This window comes from Scomber scombrus, chromosome 23 (assembly GCF_963691925.1).
Source record: "Scomber scombrus chromosome 23, fScoSco1.1, whole genome shotgun sequence".
Taxonomy (NCBI): Eukaryota; Metazoa; Chordata; class Actinopteri; order Scombriformes; family Scombridae; genus Scomber; species Scomber scombrus.
In genome coordinates, this window is record NC_084992.1 from 11820203 (window position 1) to 11839935 (window position 19733).

General features: G+C 39.0%; 1 protein-coding gene across 1 annotated transcript in view; it reads left to right on the forward strand.

The window, feature by feature from the left end:
* Window positions 1-3109: 3109 nt before the first annotated feature.
* The window catches only part of acap1 (ArfGAP with coiled-coil, ankyrin repeat and PH domains 1), a 479281-nt gene continuing 462657 nt past the window's right edge, over window positions 3110-19733 (forward strand). The window contains exon 1 of the mRNA XM_062445085.1: window positions 3110-3114. The gene's annotated coding sequence lies outside the window, so the exon portion shown is untranslated. The remainder of the gene's footprint in view (window positions 3115-19733) is intronic.

Sequence of the window (19733 nt, forward strand, 5' to 3'; positions counted from 1 at the left end):
GCAGTATTGCCCATTCTGTTACCTCATCGCTGGCTGTGTTTGCTTTATTATTAATTGAGCGGAGTGATTTTTTTTTTCTCTCTCTCAAACTGTTTGACTGAGATGTTTTCGGTGGAGACGATGTAACGGTTTGAAACCTACCGTACGTGTGTGTACTTGCATTGTACAGGACACACATTTCATAACGCAGCAAATCCAAGACTTCTATAACATCTGTAACATCTGTAAACTGCGTAGTTGTTGCAAAGAGGAGGTCAAGGTGGATGCTTAGTCTTGCAGAGCGGCAGGGTTTTGTCCCCAAAGACTAGTGGGCTCAACGAGTCATCTGAATTTTGCCCTTTGCCACTGGCCTCCAGACTGTAACATAGGATTGTAAGATCAGAAAAAAACTATCTACATGACTACATTTGTCATTTCCTTCCAAATTTGTAACAACTCACCGTGAGTTGTCTGATCTGACACCGCAGTGGTTAAGGTTTGGTTATTTTTAGTGAAAATAATGATTTAACTACTTTGTTAATGTTAAGGAACTATCATGACCACGGCCAAAGCTCCCAATGGATAAGAGTCCAGTTCTATGGCTGCTAGAGGGCTTGACACTTCTGCCTAAATGTGTTTATTGGCTCTGACTATAAAGCACTTGGTTGGGGTTGAGGTTAAGTGCTTTATGTTGTCAAAACAAAATCATTAAAAAGTTAATCTTGCTTTAGAGTTCAGTTTGAACATTGTGTGTAGGTAGAGAACAGTTTGCAGATACATGATGGTCATAAAAAACATGGCTCAATAGCCTTCATTTAAAATGTACTACTGTAGCTAATGCAGTGAGTGTATAAGAAGTTGGCATGCCTAGCAAAGAGCGAGAGACAACAATTGCATGCATACAAATGTTGTTTTCTTTATAAATTAAATTATATTTAATTTGAAGTGGAAGAATAAAGTCACTGCTCTTTCACTCTGGATTCTGGGTTCATTTAATCCACATCCACCTGAGAGGTCACCTTAATTTTATAGTTCACGCTCAAAAGTATAATTAGGTCTGGTGTTTTAGTCACAGGCACTAAAAGTTGTAAGGACATTGAACTTTTGACAGCTGTATTTATTTGTAACTGTCCCTCTATTTACAGAATCACCACGATGAAATTTGATACTTGTTCCCCAAATGCCAGGAAAATGATTACTCAAGCATTTAAATGTATCACAAGGTTATGTCATATTCAACTAAAGAATGCTTTTACTTCTATTCTGTGAACTGGAGCGGTGTTGAGTCCCTAACCCTAATTGGGATACTGAACTGAAAGTATAGTATAGCCTGTAATGCTTACAAGCATTATTCTTATATTGATTCCCAAACACTACACCTGCATTTTAATGTGTTTGACTATGTTATGATGATATCTCCCAAGCTTATTTAGTCTTCTCTGTCTGCTTTCTTTTTCTCTGATCGGTGAGTTGAAACCACCCAGTGAGAACACGTCCACCCTGATAAAATCCATTTGTCACCATTTCCCTTGGAGAATCCGAACACCTTATCAATGCCGACACGTTGCCGGAGAGCCACCTGATGTTTTATAAAGAAGCCTAAAAGAGTCTGAAGGAAACAGAAAATTGGTGTTTGGTGAGGAAGATATGATGCTATGAGTGATGTTTAATTACTTTTTTATTACATTCAGGTAACTGGCTCCCTATACCTGACACCATGAAGAACAATTTGCTAATTTTCTTTCCCACTGGTGGTTTTAAAGAAAATGTGACAGATGTGTGACATTTAAGAAAATACACTTATTCACTTTCTTGGCAAAAACTAGACTAGAGGATTGTGTGGTATCAATCTTCTCATCTTACTCTTAATACAGGCATATATCCCAAAATGTCCAACTATTGCTTTATGAGTGAATTCATTCACTTTTTCGTCATCTTACATTCACTTCTCTCAATAAAACCTGACGGCTGCACACTGCCAAGCAGCCAGTGCCTCACTGATTTCTTTTGGTCACATACAGCAGTTCAGAGAAATGGCATACCTCATTCATAAAATCTGAAAAAAACAGATGCCATACATTCATTAACAGTTCTGAATGCTCCAACTGCTACCGTAGCCAATAGTATCTCTGCTAACAACATTTGCAGGGCACACTGTGAGTGACAGCCAGCTCAAGCTTTCAAAAGTGAGACTGAAGCTTTCACTGAGCTGATAGCAGCAGAGACAATTTGTCCTGAGAATCATTCCTGACACACCATTTTTCAAATTCCATGAATGCTCAAAATTTCGGTTGGGGTTCATGCTGTGTTGCTTATTTGCCAACAACCCTGCTAATAACTAATAGCTCATAATAAAAGTGCAATCGCGGTGCTATTTATTTAACAGTGGTCTTGTCTGAGCCCAGATTCTAACTGTGGATGCAATTAAGGACAGGGATTTATTGTTTTCAGCTTTGAAGGAGATTTTATACAACGCTTTTCATTAGCATGATGTCATCTATTTTTGAATGAGCTCCTCATTGCTAATGTCAAGGTTGTTTGAGTCACAAAACTTGTCTAGTAAGTAAACTGTCCTGCTGAATTTACTTTGAAATCAACCTCCTGAATCATCTGATTAAACTTGCTATTCTAATGTGTTTTCAGTGCAACAGAATACAATAATGACCCAGACCTTTTAACTTGCTTTTTGCTAACAAAGATCACGTCACTTATTGTACAAATGCTGCATACTTTAATGAAATGAGGGTTGGAGGGTAAAAGGCTTTGGATAAGGTCAAGATCAAGGGGATGAACCCGGGGTCAAATGAGAATTGATAATGGGTGTTACGAGTTAAAGGGTCATGGTGAGAAATCATATCATAGCTCATCAGGTTTTAGCACCTTCAGCTCACTGTTTTGGTGTTTACTGCCTTGGTTCATTCATCAGGTGCAAGCTATTGAAGACTATTCACCACCTGTGACTAAAGGCTTGCATTTCGGGCTATTTTGATTTTTACCAGTGTTTGTGTAAGAAATTTTCCACATTTGTTGTGCCCCACACTGACCTGCTGAAAGGTTCTAAGAGTGCCAGAAGGTTTTTGAGAGTGTTACAGCCCTGATCTGGGATGCATGGTAATTTTTCCTCAAGAAATTCAACAAACGCAAATTATTCAGTTATTGAAAAGGAAACATTTGATTTGGGTTTTGCAGCATGTCAGTGTGTATATTAGTGCTATGCCTGTGGTGGTCTTTACAGATTACAATCCATTAAGCTTTCTCAGCTCTCTATAGTGTCCTAACCAGAGGCTGATTCACTAAGCTCTGCTGCTCCAGTCTTATAGCTTGGACATTCATTACATAAAGGGCCAGGACAATGTAATGGTGGATGCATTCTCTCCCTGGGAATGGTATCCTAATGTGTATTTATTTGCACTCTGTTTTGTCCCATCCAGGTCTTTGGATAAGTGGAGCTGAGGTGCCACTAAATACTAACTGGGAACACCTGGCCAGTGTCCCAGAACTTACTTAAAGGTCCAGTGTGTATAATTTAGTTGCATCTAGCAGTGAGGTTGCTCATTGCAACAAACTGAATACCTTCCCCTTCAAAGTGTGCAGGAGAACCTTGAGTGGCCGCATCCATTTTTGGCTACTGTAGAAACATGGCAGTGTAACATGGTGGGCTCCAAGGAAGGGGACTGGCTTTCTACGTAGACATGAGGATGCTTTGTTTGTTTTGCGTTACCCTTTTGGCTTTGTTTTACACTAACAACACACGCCTCACATTAGTCATCACATTCATACACTTTCAAACATCATTGACATTGATTTTCACACTTCATTGCATTAACTTTTGTTACTTAATATATTTCTGATTAATATTTCAAAGTTTGGTGTGTGGCTCTCTTTTGTTGTGGCCCACAAGCCAGTCATAACAGGAGACATTGCTTGTGTGAAAATACAAAGCCACACACAGAAAACCCTGAGAAGGTGTATCTGCACTTTCCACAGTGTTACATAATAGATGGCAAAGGAGCAAGGCAGCACAAAAGAAAGAGGGAGACTATTGTGGTGTGTGTGTGTGTGTGTGCGTGCGTGCGTGCGTGCGTGCGTGTGTGTGTGTGTGTTGCAGTGGAAGGAGGGACAGAGAGAAAACTAATTAGCACAGCACTTTAAGCATCACGGGCCACAGACTGCTGCAAGTGGGGACTGCCACAGACAATCCCAGTCAATTTTCCCACTCAGCGGAGAGAGCTGAGGCATGCTCTGACATTGTGTTTTATCTCAGCGGGCCTCTTCACTCATGTCAAGAGCTGGAGAGAAGAGAGAGAAGGAGAAGAAGGCAAGGTTGTTGGTCAAAGAATGAAAAAAGATGAGGAATTAAGAAGAGAGAGAGCAAAATAGAGTAACAGTGCAAGCTAAGGAGTAAAATCCAGAAAAGGATAGCAAATCTTTTGGATGTTGTGTTTAATGTTGCAATGCAGTGTTTGACTCCCAACAGGGCTACATTGTGTTTTTGACAAATACTGTACTGAAACTCCTGAATATGTATAGACAACCACCAAAAGTTTATTTTTGAATAAATCCAGTGCATCACCAAAATGAAAACAGTAGTCACATGAAAGCTCTGTCCTGTAAAGTGCCCATATGGCTCCTGCGTCTGCACTCGTAGCTAATCTGAATAAATCATTGTATGAGGCAGCTTTTGCACTTTAACAGCTCTATTTTTATGCTCTGCCTACCATTCACAAAGATGCACAATACACATCTACAGTATCTCTTCACACGCTACAGTGTGCATCAGACCAAACTGTCGGTCCACTGGAAGTCTCTATGAATTTCTTACGTGGAATGTCACCATGTTGGATTTGTTCTGGGGAAAAAACCACGCTCGGCAAGGGATGTCACAGTGTTAGAAGATTAAATGTTGTCAAGAATTGTGTACATTTATCTTCCCCTACCTTCTTTGTGGTCAGTTTTTAGAGTTAAGAAAACATATTTTGGTGATTTTTTTAATTGAAAAGATGTAAAAACAATTTGTCAAGGAAATAGAAAAACACTATATTCTGCAAACACAATACATAGGTACTTTTTCAGTCATAAATTGAATGAAATAAAAACATTATTGTGGGATGTGAAAAAAGTGTGGGTACCTTTTACACCTCAGATTCCTTTTACAAGGTCTCAGACTTTAATCATCTCATTAGGTGTGAGGCATGTCAACAATTGTCATTGGGAAATGTCAGCTGGTCCAGTTTCAAAGCTTTACAAATACTTTGACTTTTCAAACCTTGTGTGGCCACTTAGCAACCATTGGTTCCTCTTAGCAGTTGTGTAAGACTCTGAAAATGAAAGTTATTGATGCCCATAATGCAGGAGTAGGCTAAAAGGAGATTGTCATGTTACGGTTTCAACAGTTTGAAATGAAATGAAGAAATGGCAGTTTAGGGGAATTGTGGAGCTCAAAATGAGATCTAGAAGGCCAAGAAAACCCTCAGAGAAACCTGCTCCTATGCTGGTCAGAAAGGCAATCAAATCCCCCATTTGACTATAAAAAACCTGTAGGAAGATTTAAAAGACTCACTGTGAAGTGATGCTTGCACAAAGGAGACCTTCATAGAAGAGCCACTAAAAAATATATATTTATCTGCGTCCTCATCATAAAATCCAACATCAGAAGTATGCAATAGAACATCTACAGAAGCCTGATTAGTTTTGGAAACAAGTGCAGTACACTGATGAAGTTAAAGTAGAACCCCACAATCATTTCATGAAAAGAACACCTTGCCTGCTGTTAAGCAAGATCAATCATGCTTTGGGTTTGTGTTACAGCCAGTGGCTGCACATCCCACTAAATACCAGCAAATTTTGGAAACAAACATCACACGTCTGTAAAAAAAAAAAATAAATAAATGAAGCTGAAAAGAGGATGGCTTTTCCAACAGGATCATGATCCTAAACATACCATGGACTACCTCAAGGGACGCACGCTGAAGGTTTTGGCATGGCCCTCATAGTCCCTTGACTTAAATATAATTGAAAATCTGTGGGTGGCTCTTAAAAGAGCTGTGCATGCAAGACGGCCCAAGAATATTACAGAACTAGAAGCCTTTTCCAAGGATGAATGGGAGAAAATCCAAATCCACTTTTTTCTGGCTACAAAAAGTGTTTGCAAGCTGTGATATCTGCCAGAGGGGCTGTTAATAAGTACTGACTATATATAGGGTGCCCAAACTTTTGCACATACCACAATGACGTTTTTTTCAAATTCATTTATTTTTGTTTAATTTATGACATAAAAATTATCTATGAATTCATGCGTACTGAAAATATTGCGCCCAACGTTTTGCAAATAGCAATCCAAATAAAATGTAGTCATTGTGTAACGATCTCTTTTTCATGGATAATATCTCGCTGTGCATTCTCCTCTGCCTTTCTCTTATTTCCAGACGCTAATCGCCACACACACCTTGTACAATCATCACTCAGTCTTTCCCTGCCATTCTCCATGTCGGGGCGAGCTCAATAAATGATAATACAGAAGGAGTCTTGGAGACTTAAACAAGAACAACAGTGCTTTCTCAGTTTTTCCCACCCTGATCTCTCTTTCACACACAAATAGAAGCACAATCTGTGGGAATTCATTAGCCAGCCACTGATTTATGCCTCACTGTTGTCAGCGTATAATTAGCAGTTGAGGATTGTTTATGATGGCTTTGCAAGTGGAGTGGAAAGTGTGCAGCGAGGAGTGTTGTCCAAGGTCAGGACAGGCTTAGGGAAGAAAGAAAGGAAGGACGGCAAGGGAGAAGGATTGAAGCAAGAAACTAAGAGGCTGATAAAAAAAAGAAGGCACATTTACATACAAGCTTGAGTTCATGATGAGAAAACAGTTTGTGTTTATTCATGTAAACATGAGAAATCACACAATAAATGTATTTTCTAATTAACACAAAAATATATTTTGTAAAAGCTTGTTATGCTGAGAACAAGAGATAATTATATTGTACACACAAAGAAACAACACAAGTAGTAATTATCCTCACTGGTCTCATATAAGATCCTGTTATGTGTACTAAGTTGCATAATTTAAAGCCCAAACTCACCTAAAGTTACAAGCCATCATAAGATACACCAAGCGGCAACACACCAATTAAATAAAAATATTTTATAAATATTTGTATTATTCCTACAAAAACCTCTTTTGGCTGTATGAAGTCTAATTTGTTTATCAGAGTGAAAATCACATTGCAAAACCTGAAATTATGTTTGTTGTAATCAAGCAAACATTGAAGAAGTAGTCCAACTTTTAGAGATGTGCTTTCTCTGATATTTAAATGAAAACATTAATACCACTTTCAAGAGCCAGGAGGCAACTAGCTTAACATAGCATAGACTGGAAACAGCAAATAGTTACAGCACTTAAATGGGACAAATTATTCACATTTACATGTCTACATTTTTAATCTGGGGCTATACTAGAATATTTTTACTCACAGTTCATAAACTCCTTATATAACTCATACTGGCTCTTGATGCAGCCCCTCAGTTCAGCCGTTTTAGCTCCTGTCTCTTTAAGACCCCCCTCCCAATGAGCCCACTCTGATTGGCCAGCTCTCGGGAAGCTTTTCCTCAGCAGACTTGTGCCAGCTCCGTAGACTACATCAATAAACCGTGCAACAAAGTATAGTGGTAGGATTTTACTACTTTTTCTGTTCTTTACTCAAAATGTCATCGGCTTAAATACATCCGTAGATGTTGAAGCCGAACTCCGATATGAAATATGAGAGTGGACAACGCAGACAACAGTTGGAGAAACCATACCAACAAGCTCAGCAACAAAGGCTAACCTCGACTTGTGGAACTTTGACCATGTTTAATATAGATATACAACATCATAACAGAAAATCACAAAAGCATAATGATGTCTATGTACAAGATTACACAAACAAGATAAAAGTTAACATGTGAGCTAAACAGGTGCTAGTGGGAGATTTTTATAATTAGATGCTTACGCTGCTTCCACTCTTTATGCCAAGCTTCTTTTAACCATGGCGTGGCATGTCAGAAAATGTTAATACAGCTCTTTTTTTTCTTCTTTTTTTTTTTTAAATGATGAGATGACAATGTTTTCTCATTTAGCTTGGAAGACTTCTTGGATTGTTTTTGCATTTTGGGCCCTAATTTGTATGTATTTCAAAAATGCCTTCAGAGAAACTGTGTCCTCGCTGTACTGTTGCATAATATTATCTAATGTCATTTTGAATGGACAAACTGCTACCGAGTTATCCGCCCTTCCTCAAATTCTCTAATTAACTGTGATTATATTATACATCAGATTGGAGAAGTTTATTGACTATGTAGTCATGGAACAGATTGGCTAGCGGTCTGTCCAATATTGCTATAGGCTACCATGTTTGGAGGAGAAAGGTCCGTCTTGAGCATTCTTTTTGTGCATGAGCATATACAAGTACACACACACACACACACACACACACTTACAACACACTCCTGGGACACAGAGCTAACAGCCATCATTATCCCTCTCTGTCCCTTTAACTTGTGCACACACAAACACACCTACACACCTACACACACAAACACACACAAACACACACAGCACAGAAAATCAAAAGGCATGTTCATCTCAGAAGGAGGCTGAATCAGTGTCTCATCTGATCTGAGGTCAGTCGGCCTCCCTTCAGCAAAACACGTCTCACAGTGTGTGCGTTTTATGTGTGTGTGTGTGTGTGTGTGTGTGTGTGTGTGTGAGTGTGTGTGTGTGTGTGTGTGTGTGTGTGTGTGTGTGTCAAATCAATACCCAGTTACAGACAGCTCAGCCCCACCCTGCCTCAGGCCCTAGGCTCCAGGGAATACACAGAAAAAAAAAAGATTCAGAGCTTTTAACCACCACATATGAGTCTATCTATGCATCTCACGCCAAGAGAGAAAACACAGAAAGAAAGATAGGGAATGGTGAGGCGGATGTGGACAGTAACCCCATGAGAAAGTTGTCAAATCATGTGACCAGAAACACAACAGAGAGAAGAGAGAGAAAAAAAGGAAGGAGCCAGAGATTTAAAATGACAGATAAGGAATCAGAGCGACAAGGACAAAGAGAAAGCAGAAAGACAAAATATGCAGACTGCAGAAAAAATAAAGACCCAGCAAAAAATGTGAATTGATGGCCTTTGATTTTTTTTTTTCGTGTCCTTTCTACTGCCGTAGCATAAATGACAATGTGTCATACAAGCACAGCTGTGATTTTCCAAATCCCCCTTCGGAGCATTGTGACAGCACGGAGGTGAGCCTCTTCTTTCTGTTGGAGTTCCCTGTAGCCGACAGCAGTTTTCCTCTCCTCTATTTGTGCTTTTTACAGGATTCTTTTATTCTGAGCTTTCTGAAAATGTGGAGTTAGTACAAGATGAAGGAAGAGGAAGAGAATTCCTTCAGGCGTTCGCTGTGCTCTGCACGTCTTTCCAAGGTGTAATTTGAAATGAAAATGTGATTTGACTTTGATTAAAAACTTCTACATTTCAATATGTCGTATCGTTTTCAACCTTGCTCCGTTTAGCTTCAGTGTCTCCCACAGAGAATTTGAACTTTCTTTCTTTAAAAGCTTTTTTAGTTTAAAGAAATGAATCAGTGGAAATAGGCTTATTCGTTTTATTTTTGAGAGTAGATGAGAAGATTGATACCACTGCAGTTTGTATGGTAAAAATAAGGCTTAGCACCAAGACTGAAACAGCTAGCCAGTTTCTGCCGAAGAAAACAACATTTGCCTACCAGCACCTCAAAAACTCACTGAGTAACACATTATATCCTGTTTGTTTAACCGTTTGCAGTCTTATGCTAAGCTAATGCATTTCCTGGCTGTAGCTATATCAACTTTTTTTATGTATTTGTCCTGAAATCATACCAGATCAATCAACCAGAGGTAAACTGTAGCTCCCAAGTAGTACACATGAGGCCAGAGGTCTTTGTTAGAAAACAGGGTTTTATTTCCAGGTCGAAGCAACCCGTGAGAACTGGGTTTAAAGAGAAAAATAAATCAAATAAATACAATTCACAATATGCAAATGTACGTTTTTACAGTAGCACAACAGGTGTTACATTACACCAAAAAACACTTCACACACCTCACATACAGCCCGCAGCTCAATATTAACTTGCACATTTACAAACTAAACTTACATAAACATACATCGTATGCAAATCACTATCACGCACAAACCATGCAATGGAATGCAACACAATACAATCGTTCACATTCTTCTTAGACATAAATAAATGATAAACATACCTCGTCCACTGCTTACTACTTAAGGAGGGAATCTTCTTGTATGCTTATTCCTTGTCCTTTATAGTTTTTCTTCTTCTTTAAGTGCTTTTACTTTTAACTTTAAACTTCTCGCTTATAGATTGTGCTGCTTCTTTCGCGCTGTTTGGCTAGGTACGTCTCTTAAAGGGAGGAAACATATGCCGGTGGCAATTAGTTCCGCCCCAATGCCATTATAAACAGTAGGAACCAAAAACGGGAGGTTAACAAATTAAACAAACTGCCAATGTGCGGCAGTTACATAAACATATTACCTTGCTAGTTTTGCTAACCCAGTCGGTAACTTGACCTTTACTATGCGAGTTGTTACAGTCCGTTAAGAAACAAAATAGTTAAGCAGACTGTTACCTTTTGACTAAGCAAGGTTAGCATGCATAATGCACACCTCACCACCTTAACATTCAAAATCAGCACTTTCTGTTCATGTTCGATTCATTTGAGAGGAAACAAATGAGCTCCTAAATGACTATTGATTGGACTTCCCTTTATCCTCCCCTTCTGGAACAATCTGAAGACATGAAAAGGCATCTCAGAAATTTCATTCATCAACAAACACCTTTGATTCCACCCATGCGCAGCATAGCCTCACCTAATCAAAACGCAAACCACAGATGGATGAAGAGAAATAGATTAGAAAGTCAGTTTCTTTGACGCTCCGCTCAGAACTTATTGATTGCCTTCCCTTTCTGTCCCCCCCTGTTTCTTCCCTTTTCTCTCTTCCACTGAGTTTTGTGAAACTGCTGTAATCACCGGCAATTTGCAGGGTGCCTCGCAGCTGGACTCTTGCCCGCTGCTGACAGAGTACGAGCATGTGGTGTGTAAGGATACAGTATGTGTGTGTATGTGTGTGATGCAAGGTGGGCACAAAAATTACTTTCTGTGTGCATTTGTGCGTGTTTACTGTATATGCATGTGTGTGTTGAAAAATGGTCTATTTTAGGGAAAATGGGGACCATCTCAGTATTAGATTTGGTCTATAGGCTGAGGTCCGGGGAGGGACAGGCAGTGATTTTTATAGACTGTTGATTACCTAAGGGGGTCCCTTGACTTAAATTGAGTTGGGGGCCAGACACACACGCAGATACATTTTCAGCACATACACCTTTAGCTCTTTGGGCTTTGATTCTTTATACTTACGTCAGGTTTCAGTACTGTACAATCATTGCATTAGTTAATTTTCACAGTATTTGTGTGAATCAACATGTTTTCATTTTGATGATTTACAAATTCTAAAGAACTGGTCGCAATTGTGCAAAGATGTTGTGTAATTGCAGCTAAATGTACTTGAACAAAAAAAACAAAAAGCTTACAGTATAAAAGACCCCTCTTGTTAGAAGAAACATTATGAATCTTTACATGTGTGGGGCTTCTATCTCTAACTACCCAGTTCCCTACTATTAATATATAATACATAATATGGTACATTACTATTCAATCTGTAAGTACTGAAATGCACTTTGGCCTTGAGTAGTTTTGACCTGAGAAGTTTTTATTGTATGAATCAAGGTGATTTAGACCTTTCAGCCCCCCAATGAATATCACAGATTTCACTCTGAACTGTCCCACATTAAGAAATGCACATAATTTGAGAGGATTTGGCACAAGGAACACTTTATATTTCCTGTTTCTTCACCAAGAGTGATATTTGCATTCCCTTTTTTGATGTCATTAGTAAACACCTTGGGGACTTCAGAATGGTATTGGGCATAATGTATTGGATTCATATCAAAATATATTGCTGAAGTGCCAATTGCAGAAATTGTCCCACTTTATTATAATTCACCCTACATTATAAATCCCATTTATACAAAGGGAGCATGTGTTTGGCATTTTTGGGAAATATGCTTATTTACTTTCTTGCTGATGAGAGGTTGATACTTGTCTGGTAAAATAAGGCTATACTGTAGCCAGCAGCCATATAGCTTAGCTTAGCATAAAGACTTGAAACAGGGGTTAACAGCTAGCCTGGCTCTGTCCATGTAACCTGAAGGGTTACATGGTGATGAGCAGCTGGAAAAATGTGAGATGAGAAGTCCTAAGGCAGCTCTGGTTACATTTTATATGAGACTGAGAGTATGGCTGGCTGGAATGAAAAGTACATTGAATTTCTTGCTTCGCTATTTCCATTTGATTGCACAAATCGGGAATGAAATTGACAAGAAATTCTATATTGTTACATGTAATATAATGTAATTACAGTACATAATGATCATTGAGAGACAATGGATTATTATGCGTTTTATTGTCACGGATGTTGTTAGGAACACTGCCAAACATGATTGCTTCCCATTAATTTTCAACTCGGTTTGTATAATGTAATAGCCATAAGTGGAGAGGTTTGTTTCCCTTTGGGTCTATCGTTCTATTATCATTTTCATTATACATTGAAGAGCTGTACAATATCATATTATCATTGTGAGTCACTTGATGTTTTATTGATATTTCGATGTTGGTTATTACATTAAATATAGGGTTGTTTAATAGAGGAGAAATAGCTCACAGAGTTCACAGAGTTCATTCATACACACTCTCTTCATAATATGGAAGAATAAAGTTAACCTCAGCTGTGGCGTTGGAAGTCACAATGAGAGCACGCCCACCATTTTTCATACATAAAGCCTGAACTGTCTTTATGGATAAAGTTTTTATTGTTGGCGCATTCTTTACTCAGACACTTAATAAGAAAAGAATACACCTACACATCACGCAATGGCTTTTCTCACCCACACACAAACACAATGGATGAGTGCGATCCCTTCCATGGAAACATCAATAGCTCTGACAGCTGATAGGTGTGATAATAACATGAGGACAGCTTGCCGCTATTTGCAATAGACTTGTAGTAGCTATCATTAGGAAACAAGGAGTTGTGACATAATGGGGTAGGACCACACAATCCTCTGACGGACAAAGAAAAAAAGTGGCCAAGAAAATGTGCCTTTCATAAGCCCCAAAGCCAATATAAAAGAAGATAATCCTCATTTTCTGAGCGTTTATTATCTTCACAATAATGGACATTTGAATCCCTAGCCAGTTATCACGCTTTCACCTAGGGTAAGTCACCACTTGCTCAGTCCCATGAGGAGCAGAGGGTTAATGTGAATGGTAGAAAAGCAAGGACAAACATATAGTAGCAGCTATTGGAAACCCAAATCTTCAATAATAAGGAACCACAAAAAACGCACACACACACCTCCTTTTCATCTTTCACACATCATCCCAATGATGCTATATGCGGTCACCCTGAAACTACCTTTTTCACACCCTCTAATGGTTTTCCCCCCAGAAAGGGAAAGGACAAACTGTATGGGCAGTGCTCCCCCCAAAGTCAATGAAGAAATGAAATATTGAAATATTATAATTGCCTGGGGTGTGTTGGTCATTCAGACAAGCTACAGCAAAATACCTCTGGGAGATGTACGACATCCATCACACATCACAGAGAGAAGCTATACTCTTGCTTGTGGTGTGTATTTGCATTTTCAAATCACTGGTCACCGTCATGTACCTGCATTTTGGAGCCCTTAAGTCTGCACTTAAAGCACTCCACATGGTCCCAGCCGGATGCTTTTTAGAGAGCTGATGGCAGGCTGGCCACGATTTTTCTGCCATTTCACTTAGTGTGAAGTGAGACTGCTTTTTACATCATACATCTGTTATTCTTTGACATTCACTGAACTGAATGCGAGTTGACATCGGTCTTACTTTAGTGATGCATTTTTTAGATAAAGAGGAGAGCAAGTTAATCACAGCCTGCCAACATTTAAAGTATCTTAACGCTTCTGTTGCCATGTCATCTCACACTTATATTTTCATTCATTTGTTGTCCTGTTAAGGATATGACATTGACCCAAAGGGGATGCCATAATTAAATGGAAAGATTTATAGACTTTAAAGGTCATAGCTGTAACATAACTGGTTCCAAATTTCTGTTTTGGAAGGTGGATGCATCTCACATTTGCATGATATGAGAAGCATAACATGCTTTTTTGTGATTTTCTGTCATATATACTGTATGTTATAAAGTTGAATGTCTATGTTAATTAGGTCAAGCTTCAAAACATGAGGTAGTGGGCTCGTTGAGAGTTGTGGTCTGAAAGAGACTAAATAGTTAAAATAGACTGTTTTAGATAGAGGCTGAACCAAGGGGCTGCATGAATGAACCAGCATAAGATAAATAAGGAGTTTTTAAAAATGTAAATCATGCAAACATATTCTAGTAAGGCACCAGAATATAAATGTAGACCTAGAAAATATGCATGATACGTGCCCTTTAAATGTCCTGCATTGATATGGGCTTTCAAAATGCTAGGCAGCAGCAGCAACCAAGATAATCACAAAGCAAATCGCCCATAGGTGCCCATTGAACAAAAAATCAGTTTACATAACTCAAATGGCCAATTATGGAGAACAAATGTAAAATAAATTATTTCAAATGAATTCATTTATTTTAGACTGTTTTTCACAGATTTAAGCACTGTGAGTACACCCTGATTGGTGGGGTTATAATGACTGTCTCCCCATATATACGTCTACCCATATCAATATCCTGTGAAGATCTACTTCGCAAGTCTTGGGCCTCAGATAATGGCTTTTATCAGATACCGGAAACCTCACTGCACGCACACACACACACAAACACACACTGCATCTTACACACACACACACACACACACACTGCAAGCTTACACAGACACACATACACACACTGCAAGCTTACACAGACACACACACACTCTCTTCCTTTTTTTTTTTTATCACAAAGCTATTTTTAGATGCCCACAGATCTTCATTTAGTATCAACCAGAAGAGTCTCAAGGAGGAGCCATTTTTACAGAAGATGGTTTCTAGAGCCAAATGAATAATTTCGAAGCAGTCTGGTAACATGAGAGGGATCCGTTTCTAATTTTAGCGCATTTAATACGACCTGTGAGTGCAAATTGATCTTTAAATAGGATAATTTCAAGCTCAATTTGAAATAGGTAGTATTATTGCTCATACATCATGATGCTAAAGGCTCAAGTACATACATGCAGCCACACTTTGTAATCAGCTGAATTGTCTAATAATCCCATCAACCAGGACATACAGACTGATGTTAGGTGAGGCTGTACTTTCACTTCACCGGTGTGTGTGTGTGTGGGTTTTTTTCTTTAACTGTGTGTGTCTGTGTAGGAGTGTCTCCAAGAGTGACAGGGTTCTCAAAACAGCACAACGTTTAATGGAGGAGAAGCGAAGAGAGCTCATGACAGGTTGCAGCGGTCATGGTTTATTTGACAGGAGCTCCCCTCACAACCCCGTCAAATGACTGAGTGCCAGGACTGACGGCTGACATCACGGCAGAATCTAAGAAACGGTCTAGCACAGACACCAACGCTGCCATTTCAGCAAGTTCAGCCAGGTCAGCGGGGCCGCCGATGGTCGATGTACATGTTGCTGAAAAGGCATGAAACCTACTTGTTTGTTCAGAAAATACTTTTTTCAAAAAAGGCTCTCTTCTGCAAGATTTCTTCACCGTTCTTTCTGTGTTGGGTAATGTGACATTGGGCATAATGAAAAACACTTATTTTTTTAGTTTTGAGTTGCATTAACCAAGATGCACTTCCTTACATACCTACCTACAAATGTCATTAAAAGATCAAATTGTTGTTCAGACATAGCATTGGTTGAAGATTTGATGGGGAGGCTTTCTTAGCCTTTTATAGGCTCCATGACCTTCATAACTCTTCGGAGATGTATTGTAAACAAACACAGTTTACATTTAGTATTTATCCCCAAAAATACATTATGTGTATCCTTGATGTCTAACAATTTGCAAAGACATTTTTTAAACATTTCATACCTGTATTGTTTACATAAAGCTAACAGTCTCATTCTTTCTTGTGTTTTGCTTTACGGTTTTTGGCGCCACCAACCTGCCAACAAGTGGAATAGCATGAAACTGGTGGCAGGAATTACCAACATGTGTGTGTGTACACATGCATCCGATTGAAAGAGCTAGAAAAGCAGGAGATGTAAACGAAATTGGTGCCCACTCATCAAAACTTAATGTTCCACAACTCTGCAGGGTACTTTTAATGTAGTTCAGATGAGAGAGTGCCTATTGACTCTCACAAATCTTCAAACAGTGAAGCTACGTTTCTTGTCCCCCTAAGATTAAATTGCATTAAATTACATTTTGAGTCTTAATAAGGGGTGGAAAATGTATTTGTCAAATCACAAAACACAACAATAATGGGATACATTCTTTGCACATTCCCTATGAGACAGATGTGTCCATTATTGTGATTTAGAAAAAGAGTCCAAACAGACTCCTCCAGTTGGAGATTTCTCTAATGACTATACCACAGAAAGAGGTAATAATTCATACACTCCCAAGGCACAGGAAGAAGTTGCATTTGCAATAATGAAGATATGAATTTATGCAAGATATTCACGCATCACTCATAAATGAAAATTAGTTTCACAGTATCAATATTAATACGTTTTGAGTAAACAGCATGCGCACACAGTTGTGTCTACATTTTGCTTTTTAATATAAGTCATTATATTGTGCTTCATTTACTTTGTTAGCCATCTATTAATTATGCACAATATGCCATTAAAAATAAATTAAATAATATACAGCTTGCTTACTTAAAAAATATAAAATGATGATGATAATAATAATAATAATAATAATAATAATAATAATAATAATTAAAATGATTCAAGAAAATTGTTCTGATATCTGTTTTGACATTAAAATGTTTCAATAAACACTGAATATAATGAGACAAAAGGGACTAATTAATTATAACATACTGCACTGCACAATATATAGCCATCACCTACTGCAGTTTGTTTATGGTGTGTCCTGTATAGCTCGATGGAATCAGGCTCATTTGGTTGCACATATACAGAAGCATTCTATATGCTGCATGTACTATAGGGTTTTGTAATTAGATCATTTAAGCTGACAATGGATGCCAATGTATTTCTTTGTTTGATGTATCCATTGGCTAAATCATCTTACACTACGGTGCATGTAGAAAAGAACAGTCAGATGTGCTAATGTGTGTGCTTCAGTGATTTCAGCCCAGAGTAGAGAGGCCAGCTGAAGATACGTTAAGCAACTCGCTATTGAATTTGAATATTTAACCAGCTTCCATTAAAACACTGATTAATTTGAGGGCACTCCAGAAGTTACTGGAGCATGAAAGAGAAAATGAGGTGAGAGGGACAGCAGGACAGAAGGAAAGAGAGTGTTTATGTGTGTGCGTGCCAGCATTTGTGCGTTTGTGTGGTAAAACTCTTGGGTTTTCAGTATAAAAACCCACTTCATTGGGACCAGTAGTCCTCATGGGGACCAAAGCCCAATCCTATTCATGCAAAATGTAATTTCTGAAGTCCTGGTCAATGGTCAATGCAGTGTTCTAATAATGATAGCTGTGCAAAACTCTGTTTGCACATGCAGGTGACGTGGGTTATCATTTGCTATGTCCTGTATCCCCTTTGTTACTGTTGCTGAACCGGTCAGGCTTTTCATTCTCGCATGGCACATATAGCACATGCAGCAGTTTACAATAATAACAAAGGCTGAACTTGAAATTCATAGTATTCAAATAGTGATCCTTGATTTCAGACAGAGGTAGACAAGGTAGACTAATTTATGGCAACAACAAGTGTCAATTTTTGTATCTAAAATGAGAACTGACACAAGCAGATTTTTATCAGCTGTAGCATCGTACCATCCCCAGCTGACTTTTTAATCTTTCCAGCTGACTCCATTTAGTCAAGGACCTTATAAAAGTGACTTAAATTTGTGCACGTCTGAAGTTTACAACATTCAGACATATTTTTTACTCTATTCCTCACACTTTCACAGTTGTAAACTAACCTCCAAGCTCTTCTCAAGGACCACAAAGATACAGCAGCTTTCAACGTAATGGTGTATGGAGAGACCCCTGAAGTTTACGAACAATGCCTAAAGAGAGCACCACAAACACTAAGAGATGCTGGACTAATGCTTGTTGAGGAATAATGAAAATTGACACAAACACAGATCCAGTTCATAGACCATATTGTTGACAGGTGTGGTGTCAATCATGACATGGAAAAGGTCAGCCACCACAACTTAAATGTGTCATGGCGTGGTACATTATTTGAGATGTTATTTGACCAACCTAGCAGACATCACACACCCACAGAGCAGGAACAGACTTTCACAAAAGTCAAACAGCTGTTGGCAGAAGCACTCATACTAGCTTTTTATTATGTCAGTAAACCAACAATTGTAAGATGTGGGTTGGGAGATGTTCTCCTTCAGGACCACAATGAACAACTACAACTGGCTGCCTACTGTCTTCTCTCCCTGACAGATGCAAAAAACAAAATCTATATATACACAGACTGAAAAGAAGTGTTTGGCTGTGGTCTGGCTATGTGAGAAGTTCTCAAAATGCCTGTTCACTCCGAATAACTTCATAGTCCAAACAGACCACAAGCTATCAGCCCCATTCTACAAGGTTAAGGACATTGACACAGTACCACTTTGTTGTCAACTATTACCCCTGAGAATGATGGTATTCAATGCAAACGCTGAGTATATTCCCTGGAATACTGCTTGTAGTAGCTGACACACTCAAAGACACTCTTCTGCTGTGCTACACCTCGAGACAATTGAACTGACATACTGGCCCTGGAGGAAGCCACACGAGCAGCATGGCTAATGTCAAGTTCACGTCTAGATGAGGTTGAAGAGCACACAAAGGATGACCTAAAGCTACAGATGGTGATGCATTTTGTGAGTAATGCCTGGTCAAAATATGCATCCAAACTGCCAGGCAGCATCAAGTCATACTATACAGTAAAAGATTCTCACTTAACATGCCGCAACCTGCTCCTCTATAGCCACAGAACTGCCATTCTCAAATGCCTGAGGTCACAGATAGTGGAATGACACAACTGTCACATGAGCATTTTGAAGTGCCGCAAGTGCGCCAAACAGAACATCTGATGGCCAAGCATCGACATAGTCCTACCAACTTTGCCAAATGGCAACACTTTTACCAGACAGACCCTGGGAGAGAATGGCTGCTGATGTCTGTGAAGTAGACAAATACATTACGTTGTGGTAGACGTTTCCAGATATATTCAGCTCGCTACTTACCAGACATGACTAGCATCACAGTGAGGTCTCGCCTCCTTACCATCTTTGCATGGTGAGGTTGCCCAACTATCCTGGTGACCAATAATGGGCCACAATTCTGTGAACATCAGTTTCAGTGCTTTGCAAATACTTATGACTTTTACCAGACAACAGCAAGCGCACATTCCCCCAGTCAAATGGTGCAGCTGAAGGAGCTGTGAGAAAAACCCTAACCCCTAACACATTTTTAAACAGAAGGATCCCTCACTTGTCCTTCTAGCTATAGAGCTATCCCCATCCAGGCAGTAGGTT